General features: G+C 41.4%; 1 long non-coding RNA gene across 1 annotated transcript; it reads left to right on the forward strand.

Moving 5' to 3' along the window:
• Positions 1-1731: 1731 nt before the first annotated feature.
• On the forward strand, positions 1732-14158 carry LOC135913846 (uncharacterized). The gene is made up of 4 exons (XR_010568133.1): positions 1732-1883; positions 3411-3452; positions 6067-6267; positions 8912-14158. It is a non-coding gene; the product is annotated as an uncharacterized lncRNA (long non-coding RNA).
• The last annotated feature ends 4004 nt before the right edge of the window (positions 14159-18162 follow it).

Raw genomic sequence — 18162 nt, forward strand, 5'->3', positions numbered from 1 at the left:
CGAAGGCGTTGGCTGAGGTATTGACGCCAGCGACGTGCTTCCCTCGCTGCGGTTCATAATGGCGATAAGCAGACGGGTGTTCACACCGGTTAAATGGTATGTATTCGTTTGTGCGCGGAAGGCTTAGGAGCAGTGCAATCACGACTCGCAGGCGGGCATGTCACGTGGTGTTTTTTGTATTTCGCGAGCATCCGCAGTAAACTGAAAAACACTAACACTTAACAGATAGAAAGACAGAAACTGTTTATTCAGACGTGTTGCCAACTGCTCTGCAACTTTCTAATTGGAATTTCTTTCCTAACTTCCTTGCTTCAGAAGTTGGTTAATTATATCCTTGACTAATTAGCTAATTAAGCAAAATAGAGAAATAGCGCGACACGCTACACACCAAATGGAGCAACATGCATGTAGTCACGTCGTCATAGAGTGCATAGAGTTTACACTTGGCCTAAAGTTAGCAGAAACACCCTACACACACACACACACACACACACACACACACACACACACACACACACACACACACACACACACACACACACACACACATATATATATATATATATATATATATATATATATATATATATATATATATATATATATATATATATATATATATATATATATGTGTGTGTGCAGTTTGAGAAGACAAACTCGTGATTGGACGCATCCTGCATTTCCATCGGCGTCCGTTATAAGGGGCCAGTGCCCTGGCTATGTGTTAGGAAACGGCATTGCATGCCTCCATGTTAAATATGGTCAAGGTGGCGGAGAACGTTCACAAAATTCAAGTCTGGGGTTTGACGTGCCAAAACCACGCTTTGATTATGAGGCGCACCGTAGTAAGAAACTCCATATTTATTTTGACCATCTGGGGTCCTTTAACCTGCACCGAACGCACGGTACACGGGCGCTCTTGCATTTCACCCCCATCGAAAGGCAGCCGCCGCGGCCGGCATTAGATCCCAAGCATTCGGGTTAGCAGCGCAACAGCTCAGCCACTATGCCACCACGGCAGGTGCGGCGGAGAAAGGAGTGAACATCGTTTTTACAGAGTGCGTTTCCCTTAGATGTTACCCGTTAGCGCGCTGCAGAACGAAACGAAAACCTTGGCCGATATTTACGACATGGTGCTCATATTTCACATGGAGGCCAAATTCTGTTCTGTGACCTAGACGGGGTGCTGGCGAATGTGTTGGGAATCTGCTCAGCCACCAAGCACAATCTGCGCTGCTATACGTTCTCGGTGACAAATCTCACAGCGCAGAAGCACAGGCACAAATGTTTAAAGAATGGGACGACAGACTGCCTGCAGTTTGCCATGACGTCGAAATAAGAAGCACAAACAGCGACGTTTCTATACTTTTCTGGTCAATAGTTGAGTTCGCATGGTTGCGGCATGCATTACCTTTTTTTTAATCCAAACGACGAAAACGGAGCGCACAAATTAGCACGGCGTTTGCGACGTTTGAATTTGGCGCCTTTTCCAGCGCATCCCATTAGCTCAGGCCGGTGCACTGATTTACTGCGCTAAAGAAAGTAGTTCATCAAAGAAGCGAAGCAAAAACTTTCATACACTTGCAAATCGCAACAATTGTCCAGTAATAACATGACATTACCACATTTGTTATGAAATGATAAAATTTATGATAATGTAAGCGTGTATTTGTATAAGTATACATGTATGATTGCGCGTATATGCTGTTGATGCTTGGCGCATTCCGGCGAGATCGTGCACGCCTTGACAGCTTCCCGAGTTTTCTGCGTTCTTTGTGTGCTTCGCTGTGACATCTTTGGAGTATTCCTGCGTGTTTCTCGCTTTTTATGGGCTTGTTGCCTCGAAGATCGCCATGATCGCCTCCGACTCGGCCGCATCAAGGGTGAGTGAGTGTTTCGAATTTCCCTTGTTCGTCCATTGCGACGTACGCGGTGAACGGAAGCGCGGGAATTATTTCAGCGCTTGTGCGTGTCTTCCGCGCGCCTCTTTTCTAGTTTTCATTCCTAGTACTATCCTTCCGTTGCGAGAATTGGTTGTACAGCACCAGCTTTGTGGTATATAACATGGAGTTATGTGCTGGTTTAACTTTACACTCCGCTTGTGGTGACGTAAGGCAGCTATGTGGTGCCAGCTAAAACAGAGCATGTTGTACGCCATGATTTCTGATACGGTGTTCGAGCACCGATTAAGTTAGCCTTGTTAATGAGCGCAAAACAATGCGACGTGAAACCATCCGATCTGTACTGTAATCGAAGATATTTCGTTTGCGCCACGCTAGTACAAGGCGTGTGGGCGAGCTTGTAATTGCGGGGGGCGGTGGGATCGGCGAAAGTGTATTCTGTTGCGCTGTTCCCTTCAGGATCGAGTGACTACGCGGTGCTTCTAGGCCACTACCTGATACGCCGCGCGGCCGATGTTCGCGCGATCGGAAAACATAGAGGAGGCTGTCGCGCAATAATAATAAAGAATTTGAAGGGTGTACATGCGATTCTATGCGATACGTGAGATACAATAGGGGTGATGCCACAGAGTGCTGCGAAATCATCGAGTTATACGCCTTGCCAACCGCGTGTGTTTTGTTTTCTACCAGTTCGCGCGCATTCAACTTTTTTTTCATCTTCTCCATTCGACGCCATCGAGTGCTTCGCCCAAACGGCTTCGCGTAGGCGCTCTTTGCATTCACGGAAAGGCAGATTTCATGGCACTCCAGGTCCTACAACATTCAAAATAATGTAATTTCGTGAAATTGCAGCATTTCGCACTTCAGTAACTGATTGATTTAACAAAGTTTTAAAATCGGTAAAGGAACGAGATGCCTGGCATATCTGCTTTGTCGTCCCACTGCGTTTCGAGGCGGCATGTATACGTTATCGGCAACATAAACATCAATAATTAGCATTGTTTCTTGTGGCCATAGAAGTAGCTAGTTATGTCGAAAAGCTATTTTTGCTTTGAATCCAAGCACTATAGAGTGAACAGATTGAAAGGGGAGCGCATCGTTGTGAACTAAATGACGACGCTTTGCCAAAAGCTTGGAATAATTCTTTGTCGAAAGAGCAGTTCTGTGAAATTCTTTCTTTGAGAGTAAGCAAAACTTCAGTAGCATCAGGTAGACGGGGAGTAAAAGAATGTAGCACTGTGGTTTTATATGAAGGAGCTGCCTTTAATATGTGGCCATAACAGTTAAGTAGGTGCGTGGAAATAATTTTTAAAATAAGTAGAGGAATGTGAAATAAATTATTTGACAAGCTCACACTGCCATTGGCAAGAGCGGCCACACTTTAGTGTATTCAATGACTAGTCATTTGTATCCGTCCATTTATGTCAGCCTAATCGTCCATGTAGCTGTTTTGATTGTTGCTTTTGCTGCATCGTGGCTTCACGTTTTAATACTGACATCTTTTTTCAGATTCAAAATGAGCTGGGAGATGCCCCGGCTGGAACGCTAAAGGTGCATTCTTTGGCCATCCATTCTGTAGTGTCACCATGATCAAATACAGTGATACCGTGAAAATGTATTGCAGGAAGCAGAAAAAAAAAACAACATTGCTGATGCAACTGCAAGGCATTTACTCCAGTGATCAATTGGTGCAGATTGCCTTCATTAGGAGACATGGTGCCTTTAAGCACTCAGCTGTAAGACTTTGCAACTGCACCGGGACTGGGAGTGAATTTCAGTGTCACTTGTGAACATATTAAACGCAGAATGTGCCTTTTTCAGTGTATATGCCTGATATGAGAGGGACATTCAGAAACTTAGTGTGGACATTAGTGATCTACATGAGTGCACATCTTTCTAGTTTTATTAAAACGAAGGTATTATGACCTATGTCATACAGCAGTGTGCTGCTAGAGGTATCAAACCAGAACAGCAGCACCCATTGAGAAAGTTGGCTGAAGAACGAGGAGTGATCGGGGCTTTCTGCATTTCATGGCCAAATTCCAATAAGATTGATGCTGAGCTGGACGGTGTGAAGTGCCGGTCACCACATACTGTAGCCAGCATGGCATGAACCTCCTTGGCATTGTCTCGTTAAGATACAGAAATTGCATCACTGCTCATAAAGAAATCGGAAATAGGGAGGTTGAGGGGAAGTGGTAGGGCTCCCCTCTGGAGCAGCCAGTGCATACCCTTTGCTATACTGATAATCCTACCATAATGAGAACTAGTGATGCATGTTAACCTATTACGCAGCCAAGTGCATTCCTTGTTTTGTATTAAGGGGACACTAATGACACCCTAAATGAATTTAAAATAAAGCATCATTTTGAATATCTACTTCTGTAAATTTCTTCGTAGTTGCTTGATTATTACAAAAAATAAAGCTCAAAGTTCAATTTTCTGAGTATCGCCCCAAAATCCTCGTGCTGACACCTCATTGTCACATCATGGATTCCAAGTATTTTTTCAAACTTGGGCTGTATTGGTTCTGTAAAAGTTGCTGACGCTTTTTATTTTGGGTTTTTGGAATACGATGAACATCTTTATTTGTAAAAAAAAATTGCTACGCCTGAACAGACATCATCAAAATCCATGACGTCACAGCAAGCTGATGTGGTAACTTCAAGGCAACACTGCCACCAATCTTTCCTCTTGCTGCTTTTACAGTTTACTCAGCCTCTTGTCACGGTACGAGTGGATCTCTTGAATTGTAGGAAGGTCATTTACAGATGCATCTAAAATAATTTTTCTCTTTAGTGTTTTCATGCTGTAGTTGCTTAGGGGTGTTGGCACAGCGCCGCTAAGCACGAGGTCACAGGATCAAACAACCGCATTTTGATGGAGGTGAAATACAAAACTGCCCATGTACCTTGCAGCCTGATTTGGTAAAGATTAATCCAGTTCCCCACTATGGCGTGCTTAAACATCATATGGTGGTTTTGGCAGAATTTATTTTATTTTATTTTATTTTAGTGCTCCTTTAAGCTGTAGAATTCATGATCTCTGCAAAAACTCACGCTTAAAGTATTCTCCATAAAGATTAAATAAACAGTAGATATAAGTGTCTATATTTTGAATTGTGGTGATACGTGATGACTATGAGAACGGTGGTACAATGAGACAGACAGAATTGTAATACAATGTGTGACGGCACGATGATGCACATCGAGGAAATGACCAAGTCTCCCTGGAGGTCCCTGACATGGACATCAACTGGCTGTCCACAAACTTCCGAGTTCACTCCGTGATCTTGTGGAGCCTGTGCTTTGCGAGTCGATTAATTTAATTGAGGTGGTGGTTGGCACATACTGTCCTTGCGGCTTATGTACATTTCATACAGTGGAGTGGAATCTCGCATATTACTTCTGGAGCACAGCAAGCGAACGTGATGTGTAGTGGTAATCTTAGTAATGATCGACAATCATGTCCCTCTTCGAGCTCCTAATGCTGCTTGCCAACACAAGCAGCAGCAGTTGCCCAAGGTAGCGTGAAAGAGATTAATTGAAAAGTGGCATATGCCCAGGTTCGCATACCCAGTCACCCAAGCTGTTCCGACGGTTGATTTTGAACCTTCACTCAACATAGCAGCCCAATCTCCCCATAAGACCATGGGCTACCCATTGACACTAATGGATGGGAAAATAGAGAAAACACCTGAAAATATGAAGTATCCTAAGAATGGTAATCACAATAAATAGTACTAGATGTGCATTAGCGAAGCTCTTGGGCCAGTTGGTGCATGATGAACTTGAAAAAGGGGCGTACTAGCAAAACAAAGGATGCGCACACACTGAAAAGGCGTTAGACAGGGACGGAAGCTGGTCCGTCCCAACGTCCGTCCGGGTCTAATGCTGTTTCCTTGTGTGTGTGTCATTTGTGTTTCGCTGGTACTCCCCTTTTTCAAGTACTAGATGTTTGGATCCTTTGGTTTATTATTCTTGTTTGTGCTGGATTATTTTTCTGAAACATGTGGCATCCAGACAGCATAAGAAGCTAGTAAGAAGTCAAGTTTAGCATTCTAGATTTGCAACAGGTACTTTTGTAATTTATTTGCAGTAGGGCTGTTGTGTGATGTGCTTGAAAGGCTTAAAACTGTTTTGCTAACATTTACTTAAACATGCAGGTTCACATAGGTTGTAGGAGTGTACATTGAGAAGGTTATCCTGGCACAGCTTACCATGGTCTGCCATGGTGGACCAGGAAAGTTTTCAAGGGCCTTGCTTCACCATGTGTTCACAGAGGAGGAGCTCATGGGCCATTTGGGTTTTGGAACACCAAGGGGCAAAAGAGGCTCTTGACCCCACCAGGGTCAGTACTGTTATAGGCAAGTACCATATATCCTTTCCGGTTGCATTTATACATTCACATTTTTTTCTAAAATTATGAACTTGCCAATGGCATAGCAAACGACTTTCAAGTAGCCCGTGTGTGCAGTTATGTGCTACAATAGCCTACCATTTGGAATGACTGTTCATATGATCATGAGTGCCTAATGCCGCCAACTCAAATGCTTCTAAAACTTAAAAGCTGCCTTCACTGCTGAAAGTGTTTAGCGGCTCCACCACATAAAATGAGCTGCATTTGCACAGCAGCAGTGCTACTTGGCTGTCATTGCAAGGAATAGTTGTCTGTGAAGCACGCTCCAAATCTATTGGCATGGACGACATGTTTAAGTAGCCTGAAAGTGTTGTTCTAATACACGAATCGCTGAGAAGCTATGCTCAAGTGTGGTTACTGCTCAGCTCGAGCAGGAGCACGTTCACCAAATTGCAGAAATCAAAACAGCGCTCCAGGTTCCGAGATGCGAAACAGTAGTTTCACCAATTTTAACAGACCACATCGAATTAAAGTTGCTCCTATCTTGAAGGAGGTCCATGTTATGCCAGACAGCAGCCTTTCAGCAGAGGGAACCGGAGTGGTGTGGCAATTTTCTTTTGGTTGTTTCAATCAAAGAAACAACAGGGACAGAGTTGCCAGCTTCACTTTCAACAGTACTATGTTTAGTGGACGCTTACTCATTCTAAGCACCTAACCTATGACTCGTATTTATTAACACGCAGTTTATCACTTTGTATTCTAAGGTATGAAAAAAAAATATTTATGTGGCTTTTCCCCATATACTTCAATGAATGGAGAATAGGCTCTTGGGGCCTATTGTATAAAGCTTCTTACAGACCATCGGACATGTCCACTACTCCCATTCTGAAATTGTTAGAATTGTTTCCTGCTTCCTTACTCCACCTACCTGTTAACAGGGTTATGAACCATTGCCAAGTAGATTATGGGCTTAAATTTATCAAAAAGATGAATGGGCTTTTCTGACGCTCTTGTTTGGGCCGTTGAGGATCACATTTTGGGGAGAAATATGCCTCTCTAATTTAGGAGTTATATATTTTTTGTGGTGTGCAAATACTCAAAACTTTCGAATTGAATAGTGTCCTATTCAATTTAGTCTGAATGGTCACTTTGTGAATGCGAGTATTCTAATATGTTGAAACACCAATAAAACATGAAATTTGAGCCAAAGTACGGTAAATTTTCACCTCCAATAACATAGTATAGACATAAAACATAAGAACTTCTAAGAATAGCAGACCAGGCTACGTTACTTAGGTAGCTGTACTTTAGAGGCTGTACAGCAATCGCTTATGCTTACCGAAGAGTCCTGTGCATGTGAAGAAACGTTTTGCTGCTCCATTTGTGCTTTTAATAAACAGCTCTTCATAACAATGACAGAAACTTGCTAACTTAAAGAATACTAGGATGTGAACCTCATCTTACCTTAATTGTGATATCATCTGTTCATTATTGAGAAGCTATCCAATATTTGATTTGCTTCTGGCTTTATTCGGTTCAGTCTCAAAAATCACTTTTCATGCATCCTTAATATTTTTATTGCAAATTTATTCTTCAGAGTGACTTTCCGAGAAAATAAGCTGGTAACTAATTTTTAAATAACAATAAAGTGGCAATACCATTTCAGTATTTGCAGTTTTACGTGTTTTATTTTTTATGCAGGATTAAGCAGCATAATTTGTTTGTGTAATGAAACAAAAACTTGGGGCAACACTCCCAAATTACTGCAATGACCGACACCAAGGAGCTAAGTGAAAAATCAGTTTTGGAGAAACCCAAAGAGCGACAGCACTATAAGAATATTTTCTAGAAGTCTCAGAAGGTTGCAGCACCTCCAGGGGGATGCTAGGCAACCCTGTTCTGAAAAGGCAAATGTTTTCAGAATGTTCCGTCACAGCCACAGATGTTTGGCAGTAAACACTAAAAGGGTTAAAGAAGTCAGTCCTATGGCATGTGGCTCTTAAAAGACAGCATTTCTTCGTATCTGTCATGCTAAGCAGCTTGGTGCATAACTACACGGCATCCTCATTGTAAGTCATTCAGTTGTTGAGGCATGAAATATACTTTGCTGTAAGCAGTGTTTCCTTTAATGTAGAAAGTCCTAAGTCATTGTAAGGCGAGAAGTACATTCCGATTGCATGTGAACTCATGAACTTAACATCAAATGAAGCCACACTCAATTCTAGTGACATGCCAGTATTGTATTTGGAGCATGGAAAAGCACAGTGAAGTGCTGCACATTTTAATTATGAAAATTACAAGAAATAATTTTAGTTGTCGGTTCAGGTTTATTTAAGAACAACATGAATTTTTTTCACCATTTTGTTTCTCAGCAAGCAAAGTTCACATCTTCGACATTGAGGATATTCATAAAATTATTTTGCTAGTGTCTTGTTCCTCTTTGCCCTTTCCTGCACTTGACACTTAGTGGAATCCTGTGCCACATTGAATAAATTTAAATGGTCGTGCTGTAAAGCTGTACTCGTGGAAAGTTAGAATAAAGCAACACAAATACATAAATCAATTTCATTATAACGAGGGCATATTGCATGCCATTCTTTTGCATGTGGAAGTTGCTTTTTAAAACTTGTTCTGGCTTCTTGTTTTCGCAGGCTTCACGTGTCGCAAATTTCCTGGTACCAACATGCCCTATGTAAAGAACTCTGGCCTCGCTTCTGGCATGGGACCAATAGCCTCTGAAGAGCCCAAGTTGGACAGCTCAAACCAAAACACAAGTGTTGTGCTTTTGTAACTCTCGTAATTTTTATCTTTTATGTTAGTCTTCTGAAGGGCACAATTTGGATTTCTCAAATGAGCATACAAATGTTGTGCCTTTCTATGCCTTGACATTTTTATGTTAATTTTATTTATGTTAATTATGCTAGTCTCCTGAGAAGCCCACATTGGATTGCTCAATCCAGAATACAAGTGCTGTGCTTTGTTATAGTTCACTACATTTTTATGTTAGTTTTTCATATGGTTCCAGTTAGGATAGTGTTTCCTTATTAATATATTCTTTAAGTTACTTAAGTCATTTCATGCCAAACCACCCAATTTTGTCAACTGTTCCATAATGGCCAACCGTTTCAAGTTTGCATGATTTTGAGTAGATACAATAAGAAAATTTGCTTTCATACATACACTTGAGTAATTCCAGGGCAACCAACCAGCGTTTTTTTTACCATCACAGATATAGTTGAAACTCCGAACTCTTGCTCCCCATTTATTTTCCTTTGCAAACATTTTTTTGAATTTTGGCAAAAATGTATTGTTCTTGCCCAGCTAAGCTAGAAGGCACTGATACACATTTCTTTGGAAAGGGAAATTGTATGATCCAGATATCCAGATGGTGTTCATGTCAAGAGACTGAAGTGGTGTGACTGCCAAAATTTGCAAAGTTTGAATTTTCTTCTAATGTAGGGAAATGCAGAAGGAACAAAAGAAATATAAAGTCAGACGGGTTGACTTGGGATAGCAGCAAAATATTTCAAGCCTTGGAGGTTCAGTTGATCAGCTAAAAAAACTGTAAAGTTCAATTTTTTTTGCAAAAAGCTTCATGTTAAAGGTAAACAAATTAGCTTTGGTGGTTGGCACAAAAGTATATGTCACCCATCATTACACAGCCCTACATGTCTGCTATGCATGTGACAAGTAACAAAAAGGTATTATTCTTTAAGTGCGATAAATTATTTTTTATAATGTTCATTTGTGGATCACACATACAGCATAAATATAGCATAAATATATTAAGCCATGTCATCTAGCAAGGAAAGATTGTTAATATAATTAGCCACAAAAACTACTCAACAAACTGACTGCCTTTTTTTATCTTCATGAAGGCAGGTGACGTCAAGCGCTGCAACTGCAGTCTCAACTCGTATTTTTTTAACATGAACGCAAAAAGTGGTCGCCAATGGTGTCTGACCACATCAGACTGAACATGGCACACATTACTTTTATATATGAGCATGTTCCGGCTCTGAAACAGTGGTAGCAAACAACACCACAAGAATTCGTTCATACTCATGTAGGTTTTCAGTCTTAATTATGAAGGTGTATTCTACTTGGATCATCATTGGGCTTCAGGGAGCAGGACACAAAGTGTCCTGCTCCCTCTATGTCGCATAGCAATGTGACAAGCCCTTTAAAATGCTTTGTAGGAACAATATCAGCGCTCTTCCTGGATTTACTGTCTACATAATAGCCGATATTGCTTTTTGTAAACTGCATGAAAGATATCTTTTAACACTGCAGGATTCCCTCACATATTAATACGCACAAGGTCTGTTAGAAAAGTATTTGACTTTTTTTTGCAGACACCTGATGAATATGAAACAAGCGCGTTTTCATCAGCCACCCTTGAACCTTTTCGCGCATGCACGAATTTTTTCCCGCCTGCCAATAGCGAGAATTGCTGGGACTCAGCGTTTGAATGACGTAGTACACAGTGCTCTCGGTTTTTTATTGCAATGAAAATGCCGGAGCGACTGGAGCAGTGCTACTGCATCACATTTTGCCAGAAACTGGGCGACAGCCAAGTGGAAACCATTCGGAAGATTCAGACTGCTTTGAATGACTATGCTATGAGTAGCACACAGATTAAGGAGTGGTACAACCAGTTTAAATGTGGCCACACATCGGTGGAGAGCAAGCCACGCTCCAGTCGGCCATCAACATGCCGAAATGACCAGGTCATTGCCGAAGTGAACCCCGTGGTGATGCGGGGCCATCGTGTGACTATCCAAGAAATTGCAGAAAAGGTGGGCATCAGCACATTTTATCCACATTCCATTATCACCGAAGATTTGGCCATGAAGAGAGTTGCGCCGAAATTCGTTCCCAAGCTGCTCATGGTGGAGCAAAAGCAGCTTCGTGTTGAAGTCTCATAGACATGCTGGATTCTACAAACAGTGACCCCAACTTTATGAACACCATAATCACTGGTGACAAGTCTTGGGTGTATGTTTACGACCTGGAAACCAAATCCCTGTTGTTACAGTGGAAGCATTCCACGTCACCAACCAGACCGCTAAGTGCGCAGCAATGTCAAAGTTGCTGACCGCTTTCTTTGACTCCCGCAGTGTGGTACACCACGGGTACGCACCACAGGGTCAAACAACCACTAAAGACTACTACAGGGATGTCCTCCATGGCCTATGTGATGCTGTTTGGCACAAGATACCGAAGTTGTCAACAGGAAATTGGCGCATCCATCATGACAACGCATTTCTTCCACTTGATTCAGACTTTTTTGGCAAAAAACCAGACTCCTGCAGTTCGACAGGCTCCTTACTTTCCTGATATGGCCGCCTGCGACTTCTGGCTGTTTCCCAAAATCAAGAGGCCATTGAAAAGAGCGCGATTTCAGACAAGAGAAGACATGGCTGCAACGACAGCTGAGCTAAACTCCATTCGGAAAGAAGCCTTCTCGGAATGCTTCTGACAATGGCAGCACCGCTGGGAGAAGTGGCTGGAGTCCCAAGGAGACTACTTTGAAAGTGATTAGGTTTCCAACGCTCCAGTTATGCCAGTTTTTTTTTTCTTCAGCCAAAGGTCGGATACTTTTCTAACAGACCTCGTATTGATATTTTATGTGCAATGGCTGTATGAGTTACCTGGCCCACACCAAACACAAGCCTCGTTGCGTTAGAGCATGTGTCCCTTGCAAATAAAATGCAGACCCTAACACCGCTTCTCTGTCATCTGTGTTGCAGACGAAGCCAGCTTTGTCGTCTGCAATCCCAGCCGGCAAGCTGTGCGCACTTCCGAGAAAAGTTGGTGCTGACAAAATTTCAAAAAATAATTTCTCGCATTTAAAAATAATGCCTTCTTTAACTTCACACATGCATAGCAGACACATAGAGCTATCCAATAATGTATCGCATTTTTTGGCCAACTACCAAAGCTGTTTTTTCCTTGAACGTGAAGCTTCTTGCAAAAGATTAGAATTTTTTTTTTAAAGGCGATCAGCTGAACTTCAGCGCTTCAAATATTTTTCTGCTATACTATGTCACCTGGGCTACAATTCTGTATTTAATTTCTGTCCTATGAATTTTTCGGATTGCAATTTGACTCACTTTTGCCAGTGCCAAAAGCACTTGAAGCATTCAAATATTTGAAAAATTGGCTATTTTGGCAGTTGCATCACTTCACCGTATTTCCACGCACACCATTTGAAGGCCTCAATCAATACAATGTGCATTTGAAAAAGAATTTGATTGATGTCCTCTAGCTCAGCTGAGCAGGAAAACTAAACTGTCACCAAAATGCTACAAGATATCTGGCAAAAATAAATAAAAGTGGGTAACGAGTTTTGAACTCTAGCAAGCATATGGCAGTGTGTCAGCTATATGTGTGCTGTCAAAAAAACGCTGGTTGATTTGGCATGGAATCGCACACTTGCAAGTGCATCTGTGCCATTGTCAGAGTTCAGTAAAAACTGCATTTTACATAACTTTGTAAGAATGGTTTATTGCTATTTAAAATACATGAGTAAAAATTAATAGGTATAAGTCCGCTTAAATTTAAAATGCAACAAAACATCTCCGGTAATGGCAATGATGTGCCTTTCATGTTTGCATGAAACCATATCTTTTTTGTGAATTCTTTCGTTATTTGTGGCAATGAATAAAATTGAAACGGAACTCACACAATGAGTAACTTTGTTGTATTCCAGCGCATCACTAATACCTGTTTCTTTTTCATATAAAAGTCTGAAGCAGTTAATATGAATAAGTCACTTGATATGTAATGACCTGCGCAGGAACGTTATCATGGCAGAAAACACAACTGGATCACGCAACAGCAATGCAGCATAATAAACTGCTCCCATAAGCATCACTTATTGTGATTGCCATGTTTCAAAAGTATGTAAGGTTTACTGAAATTGGAAGACACCATTCAACCAACAAATAAGGATTGTACAGGGATCCTTTTTCAGTTTTACAGTTTTTTTTTAAGTTGTCTGTGCCAGGTAGCGTAATTCCTGTTCTTGAGCTGGATTATTCAGAGGTGTACATTACTAGCACAAGAAATGGAGACATTAAACTGATTCTCTAAATTTATTAATTCACTTATAACATCACGGCACATATTTCAGTTTGCAAATTGTAGCCAGTGAGCCAATGACGCCAGTTCCGAGATTTTTCCATAAATGTGAGAGAAATACATGGGCATTCCGGTTACTTTCGTGCTTCAGTGCATAACAGTGCATTTTGTTAAAAAAAAAGTGCTACAGCAGTGCATTTCTACAGCCAGTTTGATGGCATGTGTCTCGTTACTGGTGTCATTCTGGAAATTCATTCTAAGTGCATACACCTTGTAAAATTACCGGTTACAATTCGTAAAAACATTTATTGGGAACTGAGTTTTTGTTAATCAGCTGACCATATATGGTGTCTCGATTTCTCATGCAAGTAATGTTCGGCAGTCTGTATCTAAAATTATGTTAGCTGCAACAGCCAGTCTTTAATAAATTCCATGAAACTTAAAGATAACCTCCCTGCATATTAGGTCTCAGTTGAGCACTGTGGGCTCAAGCAAATCGTGCCATGGTTATAGTACCACTGGCTACCTAATACAGAAAGCAAGTACCTTTTTTGAGTGTTCTTATTTAGTCATGTCAGTCTGCTTGTACATTTATTTATTTAGGTATTTATATTTATAAATTTTTTTCTTTTGGGAAATGTGTTTTACTTGAGGGCCACAGGCTACATCTTCTGTATTCAATTTTGTTATGGTGTCAAGCTGCAGGAAGTTTGTACTTTTAGTTTTTAAGAAGGTTCTGATGTTTTCAAACTACAAATGGTTGTACATTTACACAGATGTTTGGTTACAAATAAACAGTTCACCTAGCAAAATGGTTTTTGTCTGCATCAGTTCAGCACTCTTGATTTTGTGGAGGACCATTCACTCTGACAATTGAAAAAGGTGGCATAACAGTACTGCTAGCAGCTTTAAGATATGGTTTCTTACAGGCAATCTAGGAGCATGCTTTTGAGCCCAGGGTGACAGAGGCCTCTGATACAAAACGCCTGCATTTAAATTTTATCCCTATCCTCTCACAGCAAACATACCCACGTGACATCAAAGGTAATTATATGCAACATAGCTCAGCAGTATTTTAACGAAAGTGCAGGTTTAAACTGCTGAATACCCAGTGGGGCATAAAGGATTTTCAACATAATTTTAGTGTTGATGTTCAACAGATCTGCAACAATTCTTCCATGGGCTTTCAATATTAACGAACAACGCATTTCAACAATAGTTCAATGGGCTTTCAATTTTGAGACTTGACACATCTTCAACAATGCTTCAATGGGCTTTCAACATTGACAAACAACAGATTTCAATAATACCTCAATGGGTTTTCAATTTTGAGCTTCAACAATGCTTCAATGGGCTTTCAACATTGACAAACAACACATTTTAACAATACCTCAATGGGCTTTCAACATTGGCAAACAACACATCTTCAACAATGCTTCAATGGGCTTTCAACATTAAAATATACCATAGTTTCAACGATATGCCAATGATCTTTCAAATTGAGAGGCCACAATGATGTTTCGACAAAATGTCGCGGGCCAATTATCAACACCTGTCAACAATTTCCTCAATAATGTTTCAACAATTCCCCAATGATCTTTCAAGGTCATTTGTTGATGTTGAACAATAATATTTCAATGACCTTTCAACAATTTTTTTTGTAAGGGCAGTGACTGACGCCGAGTACGCGTTCTTGGGCGTGTTAACAGCAGGCATGTCGGAAGATACACGCGGCTCATAAGTGCTGGCCCACTTGTGCCGAGTGTGTCTTTTTGCTTGCGTTGGCCAGTTTGCAGGATTAATCGATTTCGTCGTGGGTGTCGATGTGAATTGCTAGCAAAGAAGAGAAACAAAATAAAACACGGAAAACACAGAGCAACGGCCTACCTCGAGTAACGGCCTACCTGTATACGACACATCATTGATTGAACACACGGAAAGGCACGCTGGTTTCTGCTAAGTAAATGGTCCTGCGGACTGTGGATATAGTAAAGTTGAGAGAATAAATAACAAATAAGTAAACGAAACATCCATACGCGCACCAGAGAAACATTAGTATGAATCTGCGGGCGCTAATTGTTTTGATGTTGCTAAGATATCGAATAACAAATATTTAATAAGCAGAAGGTCGTGTCGACCCGTGTGCGCCAGAGGGAAGTATAAGGCCGTACAGCGCCTCCTGGTTAGCGTTTCATAGCATTCATAGCTTTCATAGCAGTTCAGCATTTCATAGATTCACCTGTTTCGGTTTCTCAAACGGTAACCCGTTCAAGCCACCTAATGTTTCTTACCGTTCTAGTTGTTATCACCGTTTCTGTCTGGCATACCTAAGTGTTTTTCTGTTGTACGCTTATTAGTTCTCACTATTGAGTTGCTGATGTTACTGACGTTTAATACTTGGCTGCATTGACGCCATAATATAAGGTGTACGAAACGAACGCTACACTCGCACAGAAAAAAATGGAAAATTAAAGAAAGTAAGGTTGGATGATAGAGGGAACTTTTATGAAATCGGGCATTCCATTTAGGTTAAAGGAACAAAAACACGCACCAATGACGGCGGTAGTCATGCGATGGGGGACCGTACTGTCGTATTCAGGCACGTACCCAGGATTTTTTTTCGGGGGCGGGGGGGGGGAGGGGCCCACCACCTCCATCATCATCAAGATCATCATCAGCCTGTTTTATGTCCACTGCAGGACGAAGGCCTCTCCCTGCGAAGCTGAAGAAACTGCCGGCATTCAAAGCTTGAGTTATTCTGTCGTGTTTTAGGTGTCTCCGCCTGTAACAGCCGTTCAACGTTGCCAGGATCGTTCACCAAGGTTTTCTTGTGATATAAAAAGAAGAAAAACGTTGTTTTACGTCGGGCATGTGCGTTTAAGCCGACATTTGCTGTGCTTAGAGCAATAAATTCATTGCATAACGGTGCTGCAGAGTGGGGCCTGTTATTCCATCGCGTTCTAATCCCGTCCGAGGAGTCCGTCTATCCGGCTCGCGAACCGATTGGGCGCAGTCACACTGAGCTTCCGCCTCCCAGGTTGCATCCACGGGACGCATCTCACGCGTGCTGTCAGGAATGGACTGGTCCGCCTGTTAAAGCGTTTAATTGCGAAGTAGATGAGATAATTGCGTGTCGTGCCCTAGTTGGCCGTCACGAGCGTGTCTTATATTGACACGCACAGAAATTAGGGACATTTCAGCGCGACCACCAAGCGGCACTCCGTCAGCTCTAATCATGATACCAAATTAGCTGAAACAGATCATTTGACTACTTGTCACCGCGTCGTTCCGAAGGGGATGTTAATAACATCATCAGTGTCAGATTCAGAATTCCCGCAATGATGCAAGTCGTGACGCATGACACCATGTGCTGCCAAGTCACCATGCTGAGCCGAGCTGTAGGAAAAAACTTAATGCGTGCCGGTATCGAATGTGCCAATTCAGGTTCGTGCCATGAGGGAATTGCTCATTCGTTCATTGAAATTGATCGGCCTGGGCACAACTGGACGAGTTGGGCTGGCAAAAGCCTTATATATGTAAACTTGCGTTTGGTTTCGTCCCTATTTTCTGAACAAGAAAATTTTGGAGAAACGTTTTGGTAATTTTTTTGGTGAACCCACTTTTTCGCAAATTGATTTCGGGTGTGCGAAATTGTCTCGAAATTGCGAAAGCTTCCATAGAATTTCATACTTCAAATTTTTCACACGATTTAGAATGAATTTCCTTCCCCGGAAAACAGTGCCGCTCAGTTGATATGTGGGAATAGGCGTGTGCTTATTTTATTAAATGCATCCGTACGAAAAGGTGGCATTGTGGCGGAGAACCGGTACTCCTTATCTTTTAGAGAAAACGTGCATTGTAAATATAAACAGGCTCACACAAGCCAACAAATTAAATAGAATTATAAAAGAAAATGGAAATAGAGATTGGGACGCGCTCTCTCATACCTCATATAAAGGTCTAATTAGCCCCTTGCATGCCATAACACTCTTAATTAGCACACCAGGTATCACAAATTTAGATTACAAAACAGCTACTTGCAGCTCACTTGTGCTTCAAGGATATACAAGGTCACACCACAGGTTGCTGCAATGTCAAGATCAAAGGATACTTCGCCGAAATCTTAAGGTGCAGAACAGTGATAACTCGGTAAAGCACAATTCATCGAGAACATGTTATATCGCTCAAATAATTTTCCACAATGCTTGACACTTCCTAAATTTTTTTAGGGCAGTTCACTTGTTGGATATGGCCCCAATATTTTGTTGGTGAGATCGACCTGTCTTCCAGAACGCTATTTGTGACTTATTTTTTCTTTTCTTGTGGAGCATGAATACTGCAGTGCAAAAGGTGTGCCCAGTATCTTCTGACTCCGAGCTAGAGGAAACAGAGCTTGTTGGTCATTCTATACTATGTAAAAAAAACCGTTTGTATACGCGGTGCCTAGGTGAAAGCTATGTATTACTGTTTCCAGAGAATGGCTCAGTGCTACTGGAATGCTGTGTTGTATTCTCAAATCTATTTAATATACAACGGAGTTTATGCCCTGCCACTTTCCCACCAACTAATTCTTGACATTCTGGATGGCATTAGACGCAGATCATTGCATGTGCCGCTTGGTATTGGATATGTATCATTTTGAGTGGGCACACGGGGCGTGTGCTAACTTCGGGCGACTGTGTTGCCTGAAATGCCAAAGTGACTAGGGATTCACTAAAATAAAATTTTATGAGGGTCTAACGCCTTTGTTTAAATGTTTTGTAGTTCCTTAACTAGAGGTTGATAATTTTTGTTCAATCTTGTGGAATTATTGCTC

The sequence above is a fragment of the Dermacentor albipictus genome, chromosome 5 (assembly GCF_038994185.2).
Source record: "Dermacentor albipictus isolate Rhodes 1998 colony chromosome 5, USDA_Dalb.pri_finalv2, whole genome shotgun sequence".
NCBI classification, from domain to species: domain Eukaryota; kingdom Metazoa; phylum Arthropoda; class Arachnida; order Ixodida; family Ixodidae; genus Dermacentor; species Dermacentor albipictus.